Genomic DNA, 20,429 nt, shown 5'->3' with positions numbered 1-20,429 from the left:
ATCAACATAGGCAGGTGGATTCACATCCTGGAAAGTGATTCTCCTCATTTCCACATCCCTCATGGGTGCCTTATGCATCTTCTTCTCATTGAAGACCACATCATGGCTGCGTATGATCTTCTTTGCTTCTGGATCCCAGAGACGATAGCCCATCTCTCCACTTTCACCATAACCTAGAAAGATGCATTTCCTAGACTTAGGATCTAGCTTCTTTCGAAGCTCTTTTGGCACATGTGCATATGCCTCACACCCAAATATACGCAAATGAGAGTAAGAGGGCTTCTTGCCACTCCATGCCTCTTCAGGAATACCACCATCCAAACTCTTACTAGGTGATCTATTGATCACATGCACTGCAGTCTTCATTGCCTCAGCCCAAAAACCACCAGAAAGACTTGCATTGGAAAGCATGCATTGCAACCTTTCTTGAATGGTACGATTCATCTTTTCTGCAACTGGATTTTGCTCTGGAGTATGAGGGGATGTGAGCTCCCTCTTAATCCCACGTGTATCACAGAAATGCTGAAAGTCATGAGAGAGATACTCTCCACCATTGTCAGTCCGTAGGCATTTAAGCATTCTACCTGGCTGATTCTCAACCAAGGCCAGCCATTTCTGAAATACCTGGAACACATCACTCTTCCGAGCTATAGCATAAGCCCACACTTTCCTAGTTGCATCATCAATGAATGTCACATAGTATTCAGCCCCGCCTAATGACCGTGTAGGCATGGGACCACATACGTCTGAATGCACCAAATCAAGCATTTCAAACTCTTTCTTTCCCCTTCTTTTATGGGCTGATTTAGTCTGCTTCCCATAGAGACAGTGCTCACAAAATTCAAAATAAGAGAAACTCAAATGCGGTACATAACCCAAACGGCATAAGAGTTTCATTCCATTCTGGCTCATGTGCCCCAACCTGCAATGCCACAAAGAAGTGCTTGGCTGCTCGGTTATTGCAACAACATGATCAAATACCCCTGATACATGTAAGGGATACAAAGTCCCACACTTGGCACCCCTGGCCAAAAGCATAGAGCCCTTCTGAATTTTCCAACTCTGAAAGCCAAAAGTGGTGTGAAAACCAGCATCATCTAGCTGACCCACTGAAATAAGACTCTTGGTCAGCTTAGGCACATGTCTCACATGTTTCAAAACAAATGCAGACCCATTTGCAAAAGAAAACTTTATGTCACCTGCTCCCACTATGTCACATGCATAGTCATTTCCAAGATGCACACAACCTGTCTTTCCACTATCATAAGTGGAGAACCATTCCCTATGGGGAGTAACATGGAATGAAGCACCAGAATCCAAAATCCAATCCTGGGAATATGCATCATCTGAAGTGGTAAGCAACTCTGTAGATAAACTAGACATGAAGAGAACATCATTGTCACTATCATGTGTGACTGCATTGATCTCCTCGATCTTCACTTTTCCTTTGTCCTCCCTTGGACTCTCTTCCTTTTGATTTGCACCCCAATTTGCATTCTTTTTCTTATCCTTTTGCTCTCTTTTCAGCTTGTAGCAATCCTTTTTCATATGGCCCTTCTTGCCACAATGGTAACACTCAATGTTCCGTGCCCTGGATTTGCTACGTGACTTCACTCTTTCTTGGGACTTCCCCCTGAACTGTGATCTACCCCTTTGCACATTTAAGGTTGCATCCTGCTTGTTGCCATCCATAGACTTCCGTCTAATCTCCTCGGCCAACAAGCTACCCACAACATCATCAAATTTCAGTACTCCACCAGGTGCAGAGTTGCTGACAGCTGTACGGAAGGTATCCCATGAGGATGGCAATGAACATAAGAGAAATATTGCCTTAGTCTCTGCATCAAAATTCATTTTCTGAGCCTGAAGCTGGCTGAAAATAATATTGAATTCATTCAAGTGAGAAGCAATGGAGACCCCTTCCTTCATCTGCAGCTCAAACAACCTCTTCATGAGGTAAACTTTATTAGAGGCAGTTTCCTTCTCATAAGTGGCACACAGTTTCTTCCACAAATCTTCAGTAGTCTGCTCATTTACTACTGTGAAATAAACTGACTCTGCAAGATGAAGTCTAATAGTAGACTTTGCTAATGCATCCAACTCATTCCAATCATCCTCAGACATATTGCAGGCTTAGCTTCAATCCCTGCCAAGGGTTTAATTTGCTTCTTTTGAATAAGCACATCCCTTATTTGTTCTTTCCACAAAGAAAAGTTTGTCCCATCAAACTTTTTAATGCTGAAAAACTCCTTTTCAGGCATGGAAGAGGATGCCATGATGCAAATGAAACAAAATCCCAAATGCTAGTCCCTGCAAGAGAGAATCACACCAAATACCAGGTGCACCCAAATATGTATGCCACAATAGACTGAAATATCACAAAAAACTCAAAGCTCAAAGCATCAAAAGATGCATCTGACTCATGTGCATATACTATGCATCCATATGAGCAAATCTGGCCCAAAAGAAAATGCCAATAAGTGCCAAATGACTCAAGCATAAACACTGTCCACTGGCATATGCATCAATAATGTCTCATCCAAGAGAGCATAGCACTATCAGTGCATCACCTGCAATGTTTCAAAGCTGTCGCTCAGCATAAAATAGCATCCATGTGCAAAGCGTCCATAAAAAAATAGCATCCCACAAGGCAATTTGGGCCTATCAGCGCATCCAACAAGGACCGCAATGCATCCAAATGGCCTATAAATCATCCATTGCAACCCAATGCATACCACGAATGAGCGCACACTGCTCAAACTGCAACCAGAGTGATCTGCATAAGGTATGCACAAGAAATCATAGTCCCACGGTAATGAGCGCTACTGAAAATAGAACCTGAGATGCCTCAAAACATGGGCGCCATTGCATAATCGGAACCAGCAAGAAAATCTGCAAATATCTCTCTTCTGCCAGAACTCCAAAATCCCAACCGATGAGTGAGAAATGGGAGTCAATACTTATCCACTGCCATGTGGCATAAATCTAAGGTTTCAAAACCTTAGTATGAAAAATGCATAACAGAGAGACGAAATCGAATACACAGAGATCTATAACTCTGAAAATCCTCCACCGAATCATGCAAGAACTAATAGGTAGGGGTTTTTGGGCGTCCGGAACGCAATGGGACAGACGGTTTTGGAAACCGTGGTCTCAATCACTGGGTCCAACACACGGACTGAAAAACGTTTTTGGAAACAGAGCTATCTGTAAACTCCACCGGAGTGCGAATGATGAGCAACATAGAAGTTTTAGGACCTCCTGAGTCCACCGGAACTGACAGATCTGCAAATGGTTGCTCCAAACTTGAGTTCTAACACCCGGGCAAAAAACGCAGGAACTGACACAGTGAGTCAGAAATCCACTGAAATGATCCCAGATTCAAGAATGAAGGTGTTTCCAAGCTCCTGAAGTGATGTGGACACCAAAAGCAAGCAATAGTTGCCTCTACAAGTCAATACGGAGTCTCTGTCATCGAACGGAACAGGGAAAAGCTCAAAAAACGACTTTTTCTTTGAAAGCTCTTAACAGGCTCTCAAAACCAGTTCGCAAAGCCAAAGTGACTTTTCCAAAGGTTCCTCCAAGGTCTCTGCACACTCGGATGCAAGTAAAGTCACCCACAAAGCTTCTCCTTCCTCCCACAGAGCTGCTGAGCTTCCAAGCATTTACGCACGCTCAGCTAGATGACCCGGGCTCTGATACCAGTTGAGAGTGCTCTCAACGGAAGCAAGAACGGAAGAAGGGAGAGAGAGCGAGAGAGAGAGACAGAGAGCCACACAAGTTTGGTGGGTGCAGAACCACCCTAATCTTCTTTTTCATTCATTTATATATGTGTTTGAGTATTGTACATAACTGGGGTTAAGGCACAGTGACCTTTAACCCCCACATTCCACATTATGATACGTACACCTTCATTTTCTCATCCTCTGCACATAGTTTTTTCCATTCATCAAATGTTTGTCTTGTACCACTGTAAGGAAATGAAAGTTCATCTTGTGGCACTTTGAAGCATGCAAACAAGCCTCTTCTTGCCTTTGAGAATGTTGACTCCTCCATGAAGTAAATATATCAATCATACTCAAATGACTCTCCTATAGGCACTTGAATCGATTGTCTCCATATCATGACTTCACTACCACTCCCTTGATTTTCTTACCTTGCATCTTGTTAACTACGAATTAACAAGTAACAAAATTATCCAAATGAAGATCAACATTTGAAACTCACTCCTTACAACATAAATGATTTCAAATGGCAAGTATGCACCATACAATGATAAGGAAATCCGAAATTGTATTTTGCAACAAGAAAATAATTCATGATTCATATTCAAGACTGCATTGAACTCTTAACCATGCAGAGAGTCCAGAGTTCAAACTAAATTGGGAATCACACCGCCTCGAAAACACAAAACAAGGGTCGTCGATGAAGGGCACGCATTACAGCAGCTGATGGTGCAACGGAGACCATGGCAATAGCTATGTTGGCAATGTGCAAGGCACGCGAAAGTCCTCACACATGGCCATAATTCAAACACATGGCATGCTCATGAGGTTGCTACGATGATTTACTGTGGTAAATTTTTATATTTACCCCTCCCCTTGGCCCTTGTGGCAAAAAAAGTGCCTTGGTTGCAATTTTATGATCGACCGTTGAGAAATGCAGCTCTTGGCCTACCAACCGCTCACCACTTTATTGGGGCTTCCCTCCCAAGAAACTGCTCCCAAGGCACTTTCCCTCTACCCTTCGAGGCTACTTGTCATCTCCTTGCTCTCCTTGCTTCTGAGATTCTCAACTCCATCTCAAATCCTTCTTTCCTCCTGCAATGGTCGTTGCTATCGTTCTTTTATCTTCACAAAGCTCTCTCTTATATGTCACTAGGCACTTGGGCCCTTCTTCTCTTCTTTAGGCAATTGTCATCTCTAGCCTCTTCTTTCATCTCCAGACTTTCAAGTCCTTTCTCCCCCTTTTGCACAAACCTCAAGACCTTTCTAACCTTATTCCTTCCCACCTTGACCCACGTTTTTGCAGACCTTAAAAGCCCTTGAATATTCTTATTTGAGCTTCTATATTTGACCTTTATGGCCATTCCTTCAAGCCCTTCCAACATGGCACTTTCAGGCTCCTTTCTCCAAGGCTTCTCAAGCAAAGCTTGGTTCCACCATGCCTCCTCCTCAATGAGCTTTGGTGGATGGCCATTGGTCGCCCTCTTAGGCTTCTTTGATCCTTCTCACATCCTTCTTGAAAACCGTAGCTCCACCTAAGCTCTTTTGAGCTTGCGCTTGCAAGCTTTTTGTCTTTTAAGCTCACCATTGGGCTAGCTTTTTCTTTGCAAGCTTTTGGTTGCCATGCTCTGGTAGGTCATTTTGGAGGTCACTCATCTTCGTAGCAAGCCTTTTTGGAGCCATCTCCTTTGTAGGTCCAATGAGAATAATTGAATAAGCCTTGTGTTAACATCCACCGATAGAGAACCTTTTTGAACTATAGCATTAGCCATATGTATCAGACCCTGTCCATCAATTCCCAAAAAGTTGAATAAAATTCTGCTATTAAACCGTCAAAGGTCAGGGCTTTGTCCCTCTTCATTTTACTTAGGGCAACCTCAAGCTCCAGTAAAGAAAAGGGAGGAGCTAGTTGTCTTCTTTGAGAATCCAAAATTCGAGGCTTTAACCCATCTAATATACAAGATACAAAATCTATCCACATTTGGAGAGCCGATCCTTCCTAGCCCCATCAATAGCGACCTATCTCACAGCCCTAATAGTAGCATCCCATCGATCACATGGGTCTTCGTGTAGTAACCTAGCGACTATACAAGTTTTTCTGACTAACCTGTAGAAAGCTTTATTAACCAAATTTTTTAAGTTGAATTTGAAGGGTAATCTAATGATCTTTCTAGGACACAATGGAAGATCAAAGCTCCACAATACAAGTAAATGGCTTGATAGAGAAGTGTTGACAAGATATCTCTGCTAAAGAGACCATACATCCACAGCCTTAACGAGAGGAGTAGAATCACTCTAACCTCCCCACAAGGAACTCCGACCCTCTCCTCCTATTCATCCATGAATATCTGTCCAACCCCTTTGGATCTAGTTCCAGGCAATCAACAAGATCGAACTCCAAACGCAAATCCTCCCAAACTTCCCTCTCATGAAGTAGAGATGCTCTACTTGGGTGTGAATGATTAGAATCTCCCTTAGTATAAGTCCAACCTCCACCCAAAACCCATCAAACACAGGTCAGGTGAGTTCTCAGCCCTACCCAACGTTGAACCCGATCCTTAGATGCATTAGGTGCATATAAGTTCAGGACATTGAAATGAAACCCGTCAACAGTCACAGTGGCAGCTACAAAACACCCCTCAAGATGTTTATACAGTTCTCTGAAAGAGCAAGACAGAGAAAGTAAAGCACATCCACCTCGACCCCTAACATGACAATCACAAAGAACTTCAAAACCTAATTTCTGTATTGTTTCCAACCAAAATGGGTCATCTTCTATGCATTTGAGTTCCTAAAGAAGAATAATGCCAGCTTTGATCTTCCTCAAAATTGCTATGCACCCTTTTTGTTTCACTAGATTACAACAAGCTCAAACATTCTAGGACATGAGACCTACCATATGTACACCCCCACTGACCCATACCCACATTCCTTATTGCTTTGCCAAATCTCAGTAAGCATCCTTAAGAAAATGAAATTAGTTCTCCTTACCATGACCCACTGTATGGGCCACATCCTTTGAGGTGCTTAGATGTATATCTTTCTGGGGGAGCTCCTGTAGATTGAGTTTTCTCACTAAGGATCCTACTCTCCACATGTTTCTCTTTGGAAATTCTTTTCTTGTGATTTGCTTCCAGAAGTTCTTCCTCTGATGCATCAGATGAGCATAAAGGATTTCCCCACTTACTCATACCTAAGTTGTTTAGAAGCCATACACAAAAACTTGAAGCCTTTGCCAAGAAACCTTGCATAAAACCGAATCAACGGGATGTTGCACTCAAACGAGAGGAACTCTTCAAGCTCAACCAGTGGATGGAACCCTTCCAATAAAGAATAGATAATTCCCCCCTTTGGCCAACCTAAGTGAGCTCAGGCTTAATATCTCCGAATCAGTATTGGGCAGAAGTAATCGCCACTGCAAACTACTTTCTTTATCGGCTTCCTACCGAACCAATTCAGGATATGACACCTTATGAAGCATTCAATGGACACAAGCCATGCATTAGGCATCTTTGCATATTTCGTTGCATAGCATATGCCCACATACATGACCACCATCGCAAAAAATTGGATGCGAAGACATGTAAATGCATCATGGTTTGGCTCTAGTGAAGAAAGCAAAGCATACAAGTTGTATGATCCCATCAACCGCAAGGTCATTATCTTCAGAGATGTAATATTTGATGAGGAATCAGAATGGAAAACCTCAAATACACAGCATATAGAATCAATTACACAATCATCTACAGAAAAGGTTGATGAAGAAGAGCAAGAATCGCTAGAAGCACCCCGAGAAGAGCCACAACAACTCAGGCAGGGAAAGCAGACCTCCAACCATATGTTCAGAAAGGAAAAGCAGTTCAGGATGAAACCACCAATTAATTGTACATGACATAGATATGTTTCCCGAGGTCACGATGCCCTTGACCCACCTTATCTGCAAGAATGTGCCCTAGAAATGGTCAAAAAAGCATGAGCGAGCTTTTACATAATTGAAGAAACGTGGTAGCAGCTTTCTTATGCTAGTATTATTGGATTTTGAGAAGCCCTTCGAGGTTTAGAATGATGCTTCCAACTTTGCCATAGGAGATGTTCTCATGCAAGCGGATCACCCTATGGCATTTGAAAGGAAGAAGTTGCTGGATTGTGAGACTGAGTACCCGACACATGACAAGGTAATGACGGCTGTGATACATTGTCTGTGAACATGGAAGCATTACCTATAAAATTCCCTTTAGCTAAAGTTAGATCCAGGAGCCATGTTTGGCTAGCTGGCTTGGAAAGCAAGCTGAAAAGTCAAAATTTTCTTTCAGGGCTAGTTTATGAACCACAGAAAGACAAAGAGAGGCAACTCACACATTGGGAAAGTGCTCTAAGGTCATTCTGTCACATCACCTTGCTGATTTTTGAGTACCAAGGCAGTCTATGGACTTTTCAGTAGTGCACCCCCCGAGATCTACCCCTCCTATACTAGCAAAGAAACAAACGACTATTTTCTGTCTCTCCCTCACTCATCCCTTCAAAACACATAAAAAAAACATAGCAATTTCAAATATAATCTCTCTCTCTCTCTCTCTCTCTCTCTCTCTCTCTCTCTCTCTCTCTCTCTCTCTCTCTCTCTCTCTCTCTCTCTCTCTTCCCTTCCTCTATCTATCCCTCTTATACTAATAAAGAACCAAACGACTATTTTCTGTCTTTCTCCCTTGCTAATCCCCTCAAATAGAAAAAAACATAGGAGTTCGAAATAATCTCTCTCTCTCTCTCTCTCTCTCTCTCCTTTCCTCTATCTATCCCTCCTATACCAGCAGTGAAAAAGAAATTCAAAAATAGTCTTGTAGTTTTAAATATCATCTACCTCAATCTCTCCCTCTTCCCTGTCTTTTGTAACAAACATACAGACAAAGTGATACAAAAACATATCTACTTAATATAGATAAAACTTTCGAGGAGAAATCACTTCATTACCTAGAGTATGTGTTCCTTCTTCTAGAGTTGACTCTCTATACTCCAAAAAGGTAGAGAAAGAGCCAAAAATGATAGAACACCCGTTTTTCTCACTTTTTCCAAGCAGATTTAGGTTGCAATGTTAGGAGTTGACTCTCTATACTCCAAAAAGGTAGGGAAAGAACCGAAAATGAGAGAACACCCATTTTTCTCTCCTTCTAAGCAGATTTAGGTTATAACTTTGGTTTCTAAGAGAGAGTAAAATAAGTAAAGAATGAATAGAAGAGAAGAGGGATGAATAGAGCTTGGGGCCGAAGTTTCTCTGAGAGATTTTTGAATGTGGAAGAAAAACGTGAGCAAAGAGGAGAGAGAATGACTAATCAAGAGTGGAATGAAGATATTTTGAAACCAGCTGCTAGAAACTGGCGGGAATGAATGTTTGAAACGTTTCGGAAGAGAGAGAATAGGGAGAGAGTTGGTTAGGAAGTCAAAGTTTGGGCCAAATGGTTGAACCAAATGGAAAATGTGAGCATAGTTCTAGCTAGGGGATAGTTTGCCATGGAAGGACCTGACATCGTCAAGGTAGACCTGCCAAAGATAATTTTTTATTGTGAAGCACCAATGACATTTTTTGGGGTATTTTAAAAAAAAATTAAAATTTCCCCTAGATTTGGGGAGCCTCTATTACAGAGAAGTCCACATGGCATAATCTCCTTAAACTGAATTGGAGCCATCTATTTCACAATATATACATAGAGCTAGAACTGAAGTTGAAGGTTTATCAGATCAAGACCTCAAAAACATCTTCCAAGATCCTGATTATATCTAGTTGGCTCTTTCCCACGGCCTTCGCAGGAAGATCATGGTATTCTCAGTATTATGTAGGGTTGCGAGATTTTTTATCACCTACAGATATATCGGTGTGACCATTTGTAGTATAAGTGTAGCTTAGGACCTATTCATGGGACAATCCATATAGGCATGGCCAATGCCACAATCATTATAGAGTGGTTGGAAAGTAGCGGGGCTACCGTGATGAGGGCACTTTGCAAAGATCCAGTGATTCTCTCCACACCCGTAGCACTTGATTTGGTGCTCGATATGTGTTGGGCTGAGCTTGATTTGCATAGACTGGTATTAAACCTGCTCCTTCCACATAGTACACTGGGTACTCAGCTTCATACTCAAATTGTGAATCCACTTCCTCGGCTTGAAGTTGTATTGGAACTTCCAGAGGAGCTAAATTTGGTGCTCTTGGATATGGTCCTGGATTTGGATCCCTGAGTAATTGCAGAACTTGGGTCCGGATGGGAACAGGATTCTCCCTCGGAGCTGGGGGAGCTTGCAGTGTTGGTTGCCGGTACACTAGGATGTGAGTCCCGGTTGGTATTGTTGAGGTCGAGGTGGGTTGTTGCGCATGTTGAAGATGCAATTATTTCGGGGAGGGCATAGTTGATGGAGTACCGGTGCAATCGGCAGTAGGGCTATCGTAATAGGCAGCATGATCATCATTGTAGGCAACATAGCCGATGCAATAGGGCAGAGCGGCAGCAGGCGCTAGTAGGCGCTATAGGCCAGCTAGGTGCAAGAGGCATGTCTGGGCACCAAGCAAGGGCCGTCGCCACTATGGGTAGGTTGTGCCACCAAGGGGAGCTAGTCTGTAGGGTCTAAGGGCCCTTAGAACCCTTAGGGGTAAAAGGGGAAGGTGGTCGAGGTGAGAGAGGGGGGGTTGGGTGGGGGGTGGGGGGGGATTTGTAGAGGGAGGGAGGGGGGAGGGAGAAGGGGGAGGGCATGGTGGAGAGGGAAAACGGGGAGGGAGGGGAGGTGGAGATGGAGGTGGAGGTGGAGGTGGAGGTGGAGGTGGAGGTGGGGGTGGGGGTGGAGACGACGGGGGGGGAGAGGGGGGTGGTGGAGGGGGTGTGGAGTGGAAGGGGGGTGGAGGGGAGAGGGAAGGGGGCGGGGGGTGTGGGGGGTGGTGGAGAGGAAGGGGGGGAGAGGGAAGGGGGCAGGGGTGTGGTGGAGGGGGGGCGGGGGAAGGGGGGGGTGTGGAGATGGAGGGGGAGGTGGGGTGGAGGGGGGGCATGAAGGGAGGGGGGGTGGAGAGGGAAGGGGGGGGGGGAGGGAAGGGGGGGAGGGAGGGTGGAGAGGGGTGGGGGGGGAGCAAGGGGGGGGTTGAGAGGGAAGGGGGGGCGGAGAGGGGGGGGGGGCAGTTTGGGGGGGGGTGGAGGAGGAGGGGGGGAAGTGGTGGTGGAAACTTGACAGATGGAAAACTTTGATGAAAATTCAAAGGGAGGAGGACATAGTTACCTACAACGCTCTCCCAAGTCTTTCTTGATGTAACAGGATTGTAGAGAGTGAATGGACGGTCGGTGGATGGCTAGGTTATTGCTTCGAGAAGGGCTTGAAATAACTCACCGATGAGGATGGGAGTAGGGTGCTGGTCGATGGAGAGGGAGGAGGGTCTTACGTAGGGCTTGGAATGGGGAAGAGGATGGAGTCTAGATGTGGAAGAAGAAGAATGAGGGGGTGGAGTGAGTTTCTATAGGAATGGGTTTAGGGTTAGTGTTAAACCCTAAACTCTTCTCAGGCCATAACTTTTCATGGGGTTAGCTCAGATCGCTCTTCTGTAAAGAGGTGAAATGTTCAAAATTGTGAGCTCTACGCATTGATGTCCATTACATAGCCTGATTTGTTCTTCAAGTGGCTGATTTTTACGAAATAAAGAAAATTTATGAAGGTAGTAACCCAAGGTTGATGCTTGGGGTTGATATGTTTGGCTCGAGTTGGAAAAAAAATTTACTCTCCTTGCCTTGAGTGCTATGTTTGTGAAAGTTTGTAGTAGTTTGTTTTTTACACATACTTGTGTATGTTTGCTCATTACTTGAGACGCTAGTCTCCCTGGCAACGGTGCCAAATGTTCTCTTTCCCACAGCTTCCATAGGAAGAGCAGGGTATTCTCAATATGTAGGGTTCCGAGGCTTTTTGTCACCTTCAGATATATCGGTATTGTCGTTTGTAGTATAAGTGTAGCTTAGGACCTCAGGTCATATTCCGGTGAGAGATGTAGGCTTAAGTGTGGTCAGCAAACATAGTACATGCATGTGTGAAAGGGACGTGCATCATCATGATTGGGGTAATGAAGGCTTTCATCTTCATTGGGGGTTGAAGGGTTTAGGAGAAGTTTAAGGGCTAGAGGGAGGTTTAGGGTTCAGAAGGAGGTTCCAAGGTTTAGAAGGAGGTTCAGGGTCTTGAAGAGGTTCAAGGTTCAAAAGGAGGATCAAAGGTTCAGGGTAGAGTACATGCCGGAGGTCTCCCTCATAGATCATGGAGGTTAAGGGTTAAGGGACTAAGGGGGAGCATAGGAATGGGAGAGGAAGGTGTAAGAGCAGAAGGGAGGAGGAGATGGTGGATAAGGGAGGAGGAGAGGGTGGAGAAGGGAGGAGGAGGAGGGAGGAGAAGGGAGGAGGAGAGGGTGGAGAAGGGAGGAGGAGGAGGGAGGAGGAGGAGGATGGAGAGGGTGGAGAATGGAGGAGGAGGAGGGAGGAGGAGGAGGAGGGAGGAGGAAGAGAGGGAGAGGATGGGTTGCAAGGTTAGAGGAGAGGGGAGGAGAAGTTGCAAGGTTAGGACATGCTTTTGGACGTGGAGTGTGAGCTAGCATGGACACTTGGAGACAGTTGCTTGGAATACCAAAGTAACTCAACGCAATGCCCCAAAGACTGTGGGTTTCGTTCCATTATGGGTTATTTATACAAGCTGGAGAGCTTCTCTCCCATGTAGGAATTGTAAGACATTCTCTTTCTACATGTAGAACTTCCATGTAGGAGTTGCAAGTTGCATGTAGGAGTTGCATGTTGCATGTAGGACTTGCATGTAGGACTTGCATGTAGAACATGCATGTAGGAGTTGCATGTAGGACTTGCATGTAGAAGTTGCATGTAGAACATGCAGGTAGGAATTGCATGTAGGACTTGCAGGTAGAACATGCAAGTTGGATCCCTAAGAGGGATTATTCCTAGCCTTATGCAAGTAAAAGAGGAGCTTTGCCACCGCTACTCTACACACACATTCTGTGCTACCTAAGCGCATGTTGGCATAGAGACAACAGACTCCTAGATCCATTTTATTACCCGTCCTTGGGTTATGGCTTATTTTGATTTTAGAGTTGGGATGTCATGCATGTAACCCAGTGGCTGTTGAACTTATGGCATGCCAGCCGCGCTGCTGTTGTAAGCTTATACAATTTCTTGTATGTAGCCAGGAAGCTTATATCCACTTGAGGAGAGGTACACAGCTATGAATTTGGAGGGGATCTTGTTGCTAAGGCTCCAACTCTATCGTTGAATCCTCTTGGGAAGAGGTTTGTAGGGGGTCTCATTTTGTTGATGCTGGCATTTCTTGCTATCTTGCATTCATGTTGGATGGGATTGCACCAGATCATTGAACTTGTAGATCCGTTTGTATGAAAGTGTGCTATTTATGCATGAGGAGACGGCTGTGATATTTGGCGGGGGTCTCGTTGTTTGCTAAGGTTCTAGACTCTTTTGTTGAATCATCTTGAAATTTGGCATAGCTTCTTGTCTTTCTTGTGAATTCATTGCATGCTTTGAAATCGGGTGATCACATTCTCGTACAAGAATCTTGTTGTGCTGGCATCTGCCTTTCTTATTGCTTTAGCTTCAGCCCATTTGGTAAAGTAATCAGTGGCCACAATGATGTAGTGTGCCTATGTTCCCTTCGCTACTGGATGGATGGGACCCACATAATCAATCCCCCATCTTTCAAATGGTTTTTGTGCAATGATTGTTGTTAGGGGGTTGAAGTCCTTGTGTTGTGGTTTAGTCCATTGGCATACATCACAACTTTTGACATATTCATAGCTTTTGCAATACCTTCATGGACTTCACTAAGGATTTGCATGATCTCATGAGGCATTACACAACTTCATAAAGCCTAGTCCTTGCCCATCTTGTATAGTTGTCCTGCAATGAGTTGATAGGGTGCAGCTATTAAAATTACTTTTCTGGCATCCACTGCTTTCATTTCAGGGGGTGGTCTTCTTGCCATTAAATACCCAATGATATCTGCACACCAATCTGGAATAGCATCTATCTAGATTAGTGTGGCATCTGGCAAGTCATCTTCTACTCTAGTGGCTTCTTCTCCCGACTTGACACAGACATGTGATCGCCAATGTAGTGTTGGGCACCTTTGTGGACCACTATTTCGAAGTTGAATTCTTGAAGCAAGAGGATCCATCTAGTTATTCTTCCTATTGTACATGGTCGGTTCACAAGATAAAGCAATGATTGATGGTCGATGTAGAAGACAAAGTCATTTGCCAATAGATAGTGTCAAAATTTCTTAACATTATACACCATTGCTAGGCTTCTCTTTCTGTGGTGGTATAGTTGATCTCTGCATCATTGAGTTATTGAGACTAGCAATGTAGAATGGGTAGTCTTTCTTCTGTTCACCATGTTGACAAAGCACACTCCTAATTGCATACTTGGAGTGATCAATATGAACATGAAAATCAATATCCCAATTGGGAGATATAAGGATAGGTGTTGTGATTAGGTGCCACTTTAAAAGATCAAAGGCTTGGTCGCACTCTTCTGTCTATAAGAATTTCACTAATAATTTGTAAAGTGGTATGGCTATCATGACATACCACAAGATAAATCTTCTAGAATAGCCATTATGTCCCATAAAGACCTCTACACCTTTGGAATTTGTAGGAAGAGGCAATTCCATGATGATTTTGATTTTGTCCATGTCAATTATTGCAATCTCATGTTGAGAAACGATGTGTCCTAAAACAACTCCGTGGGTGATGAATTGGCATTTTATTGGATTTAGGGAGATGCCATACTCCCTACATTTGATTAGAATTGCTTTAAGACATTTGAAGTGACCTTTTTTGTTAGAGTGGATGCACAAATAATCCAAGAACACCTATAGAAACTTATTCAGAAATGACTTGAAAGTTGTGAACATGACTCTCTCAAATGTGGCCAAGGCATTACAAAGGCCGAATGGCATGACTCTATAAGCAAATATACCCCATTCTATAGCAAATGCTGCTTTGATTGGTCAGCAGGAGAAATTTGCACTTGGTTATAGCCACTAAAGCCATCAAAGAAGCTATATATCTCTGATCCAGCCACTTTTTCCAATATTTTTCTATTAAGGGTAGGGGATAGTGATCCTTGACTATGGCACCATTCACATTCTTCAAGTTAATACATATCCTTAGCTTCTTGTTGCGTTTAGGCACAATGATGATGGGTGAAACCCAATTAGTGTGCTCTATCTCATAGATGAATCCAGCATCTAAGAGTTTTTCTAGTTCGTCATTGACCATGGTGCCATATTTTGGATTTGTTCGATAAGGTCCATGTACCTTAGGGTGGTCACCTTCCCTAATAGGTATCGTGTGTACTGCCACCTCTAGTGAAATTCCCTTCATTTCCTTATATGACCATGCTAGACAGTCTCGGTATTCCATTAGGAGTGCTTTGAGCTTTGTTTCATCTTCCTGTGTAAACTATTTCCTAATGAAAACCAAATTTTCTTCCTCCCCTTCAAGGATGACATTTATCATGTGAGTTTTGGCCAATACCTCATAGATTGGAGTCTCTCCAATGCTATCAATAGGTTTCTTGAAGTCCAGATTCCCTTAGTGGCCTTGGCATTGCTATGGGGACACTACCACTTGTGTAGTTCTTGAAGTACTCCGGCACTTTTGAAAGATCAACCTCTGATGGTGTTGAACTAGCCTCACATGTGCTATGTGTACTGGGTGGCATAGTATCATTAACCAATTTTTGAGGCTCTTGTGGACTTTCTTTTTTTGAAGTCTCAGTATCAAGCTTCATTCGCACATGTGGCTTATACTTTCAAAACTTCTTACGTTGGGAACTGTGGGGTAACTTTTCCACTAGGAAAGTATTCCCAAGTAAGGGTTCATTTGCTGTGTGCATACTCCTTTAAGTCCATCAGGGGACCATTCACAAGGAGGTGGCTTGGTAAGATACAACTCAACAATCCTAGTTTGGACTCGTTTGAACTCATTGAAGTGTTCAGCCTTGGCTTTGTATAGCGATATCCTCCTTCAGCTTTCTTACGAGATCTTCTGCTATTATTCAACTTTAGAGTTTTAGCTTTGTCATGCAGAATGGCTAAGTCATTATCAAAGACATGATCTTTGAATTGAGCATTTTTAGCCTCTATTTCAAGGTCCCAAGGAACATCTAAGTCCTTAGATTGAATAGCTTCTTTAGGTTCCCTATTCCATTCAAGATCAACCATAAAGAATGGCACCTCTAGATCGATTGGTTCTTCATGTGTGAGTGGAGGATTTACCTGCATGGCCTTAGCATCATTTTGCGAGAAGATGGGATCTAGTGAATGGCAGTTGTCAATGGTCGCCAATGCTTGGATCCAATTATTGACATTGCTTTGTGTATCACCTACTATGGCATGCTACTGCAGGGGGGCTGATTTGCTTGAGATCGTCGTTGAAGAGGTTTCATCCAATGCTCTAGGCACAATTGGTTTTATTGCTCCTATCCCACATTGACTCTTATTGCGGTGTCACGATTTTGGATTGTCAGTCTATGATTTCCCCACTCATGGAGGACTTATGCTTCACGTAACTAAGGATGTCCCAACAAGATTTGATAGGATTTCTTGGGGAGATCCAAGATTGTGAATTGAAGAGAAAAGCGGACTCCTGCAACTTTTGTTGACATGCCATTCACTATTCCCAAGGGCTTTGCACGTGAATCATCGACAAGGCATATGTTAAAATTAGCCTTTTAGATTGGTGGGAGACCCCATTCATCATAGAGATCCTTGGATAGGACATTCACACTTGCTTCATCATCCACTATGGCTTGGACTTCATCATATGATTTATGGACCAAAGGCACAATGATGTTGCATATGTCATCTCTCTCACCCATCCGTACAGGGATATCTTCTATGTCTTCCATAGGTGGAAGGGGATTTGCTAGTTCAATCCATCCTTTGAAACTCTCCTATAGATTGCGACAATTCCATAAGAGGATTCAAATGGGAATTGATACAAGGAAACTTAGAATGCTAGAGAGTGTGGCACTTTCAAGTTGGTGTGGCGGTACATTATTTTGTGGATTTTGTTGCTGTTGCTGGAACAATGGAACAAAGGCTCAAGTAGTATGGTGTCAATACTCGGTGGGGCCAAGTCAGGGATTGGATCTTGTGCTTTCTTCTCAGTCTCAAATTGCACTTGTTCCTTTTGCACCCATTGTTGAAGTGCCTAAAATTGAGTCTTCTCCACTTCTGCATTGGATATGGAGCTTCTTTTATTTGAGGCTCAAGAGCTGACGTGGATGAGCTTGGAGACTCATTGCTTGGTGGAGGGATAGGCACTTGTGCTTTCTTTTAAAGAGGTCTTCTTGATTGAATTGGAATATTAGGACCCTTGATGGCCTCTTTTTGCTGGCGTGTAATTACATTCACAGGTTGTAATAATATGCTTACCGTGGCCCCAGACTTTGGCCCCAGACTTTGATGGTCCACCCCAATAATGCCGATTGGGACGTCAGGCTTAGCCTCATTTTGTTGTGGGATCTTATTTTTCATGGGACAATCCATACAAGCATGGCCAATGCCACAGTCTCTATAGAGTGGTTAAGTAGCCGGCTACTAAGATGAGGGCACTCTTCAATCCATGATTCTCTCCACACCCGTAGCACTTGATTGGCGCTCAATATCTGTTGGGCCACACTTGATTCGCATAGACTGGTATTAAACCTTCTACTCCTTTTACATAGTACACTGGGAACTCAGCTTCATACTCGAATTGTGAATCCACTTTCTCAGCTTGAAGTTGTTGTATTAGAACTGCCGGAGGAGATGGATTTGGAGCTCTTGTATATGGTCGTGGATTCAAATTCCTAAGTAATTGCAGAGCTTGGGTCTGGATGCGAGAATAGGATTCAGCCTCAAAGCTGGGGGTGCTTGTGCAAGTGTCGGTTGCTTGTACACTAGGATGGGTGCCAATTGGTATTGTTGAGGTCGAGGTAGGTCGTTGCGCATGTTGAAGATGCAACTATTTTCATCATGGCCACCAACTTTGTAGATATGGCACCACAACCTTGGCAGTGGATTTGCTTGTGCAGTGACCCTGGCTCTTAGGACCGAGCATGCACTTTCTGTATGATTGGCCATGCAGTGTGGACAACATACATTTTCTCACCGTGGATAAGTCTGAGGTGGCAGCTGAGACATGTGAAGCTTTTGTTCCATGGCCTGCATCATTTCTTCTCTTAGATGTTTCTGCAGTGGACCTGGATTTTCCCTTTTGAGAGCGCTTATTTCATGCAATGGCTCTTCCATTATCACTGCTGGTGTTAGAGTTGGTCGTGCGATCCTCGATGTCAATGGCTACCACATGAGCAGCACTGAATGTTTTGTATCTGCTACTAATCTTTTTCATGTCTTTGTGGATTTTCTTCCCTAGGCCTGCAATGAACCAGGCCATGAGGTACTTAGCATTGGGACGTGGGTCACATTTGGCAATTAAGCATTTCATCTTGCCCAGGTACGTGCGTACATCTTCTCACCGACCTTGTTCAACTTGCTTAGTTTGAGAGTGGGATCATCTTGTAGTCTCTCTATTTGAAAGCGCCTCTTGAATTCAGTTTGCAGAAGGTCCCATGTGGCTCTTTCTTCCACTAGGAGGTCTAGTTACCATTCTAAGGCCTCATTAGTTAAGGTACCATTCTAGCAAAGTGGAAGAAGTGTTTGGTTGTAAGGCTACAGGCAAGATGGATGGAGTAAGTTTGAGGTGAGGAGGAAGGTAATGAGAGAAAAGTGGAAGACTTGTTTGAGAGTAAAGCTACAGGCGAGATGTAGAAGATGAATGAATAGAGAGGGATTTATAGAACTGCAAACTCATAATGTGAGATGAAAGATTTAGAATAACGAATTGGGAGAGTCTGAGATGTTGCTAAGATGATGGTTGGAGAATGCTAGACTACTAGATTGTGTTAACATATGCAAGACTGTAATGCGAGACATATGAGACGATAGATTTTGAGTACATTGAAATCTATTAAATAAAGTGATGGAACACAAGAATGATATAATTATTAGATTCTCATCATGAGATATTTATTGTATATAATAAGTTAGACTTTGAATAAAGTGAAACCGATTAAATAAATTTAGAGAGGTGAGTTATTGATGGAGTGAAGTAAAAGATGCAAGACTGTAATGTGAGATATATGAGAGGATAGATTTTAAATACATTTAAACCTATGAAATAAATTGATTGAAGACAAGAATAATATAATTATCACATTCCTATCATGAGATATTTATTATATATAATAAGTTAGACTTTAAATGAAGACAAGAATGATATAATTATCAGATTCCTATCATGAGATGTTTATTATGTATAATAACTTAGACTTTAAATAAATTGAAACTGATTAAATACATTCAGAGAGTAGGAGTTGTTGATGACGAGAACATTCTACTATATAATGTGAGGTAACAAGCGCAAGACTGTAATGTGAGACGATAGATTTCGAATAAAGTGAGATCTTAGAAATAATTATTATATTCTTATCATGAGTTTAATGTATATAATAGATTGGAATGAAAGATGCTTTTTTTTCATCATCACACATCTAATATGTATCTATGCCAAATGTCCCTTATGTATCCATGAGTAAATGCCCCTTATGTATTCACATATTTAATAAAATCAACCAAAATAGCATTGTGAGCCAAGGAAAACAAGTCACACATCTAATATGTATCCATGATAAATGCCCATTATGTATTCACACATTTAATAAAATCAACCAAAATAACATTATGAGCAACAAAATCACAAATACAAAGTTTTGTGACTTTGCACTTGTACATGCATCACTTGGCAATAAAGTTTTTCCTACTTTTAAAAAAACTCATGTACATGCTAAACCCCATCATAAAGCTTCACAATGAAGTGGATTTTCATGCTTACTATGGACTCCATTGTGATGCTTTGTAAGAAGACTCTTTTTCTTGAGGCTTTGATGCTTTAGGCATATATGGACTCTTCCTTTGGGTATTGAATTTGTCTACATCCAAGAGTGGACTTGGTTGTGATGGTTTAGGCATAGAATCTAGTGGAGGCTGTGATTCTCTGGGCATATATTGAATCTCTACTTTTGAGTGTGGGGTAGATTATGATTCCTTGGGCATAGACTCCTCGGGAGGCTTTTCAATATAGAGTTCACCATGTCTCCCACATAAGCTTCATATGGCTAGCTTCAATTGGCTATCCCTCTACAACAATCTAATTGCCATGCTTCAAGTCAACTATAGGCATGGAACCCTTTTTCAAATTCAACCAGTCTACATCCAACTACACCACCACCCAAAATCCATTTCTACATTAGTTTTAGAGTTATCCTAATACCAAAATTTTTATATGCAATACACAATTATATAATTAACAAACCAACCTCATCAAGTGCATGTGGTAACCCCAATGGTGATATTAGATATGCCATCAAGACAATCAATTCTCAAGGGCTCGAAAGGCATTTTTTGTAGGCTTAGTCCAATTGTTCCCTATTTTGGTATTTTGATTTAGTAATCTAGGTTTTGAGATTCTAGATTCATGTTCTCAGTTTTGGGTAAATTCTTGTCTATATTTGAGTTTCTAATCTCTTGGCTCCGGCAGGTCTTGGTTCTAGGTCCTTATTTTCCTAG

Source organism: Dipteris shenzhenensis, chromosome 9 (assembly GCF_047967505.1).
Source record: "Dipteris shenzhenensis isolate YYH24624 ecotype China chromosome 9, Dip_SZ_1.0, whole genome shotgun sequence".
Lineage (NCBI taxonomy): Eukaryota > Viridiplantae > Streptophyta > Polypodiopsida > Gleicheniales > Dipteridaceae > Dipteris > Dipteris shenzhenensis.
The sequence above is the reverse complement of the archived record's forward strand: the minus strand, read 5'-3'. Positions refer to the sequence as shown.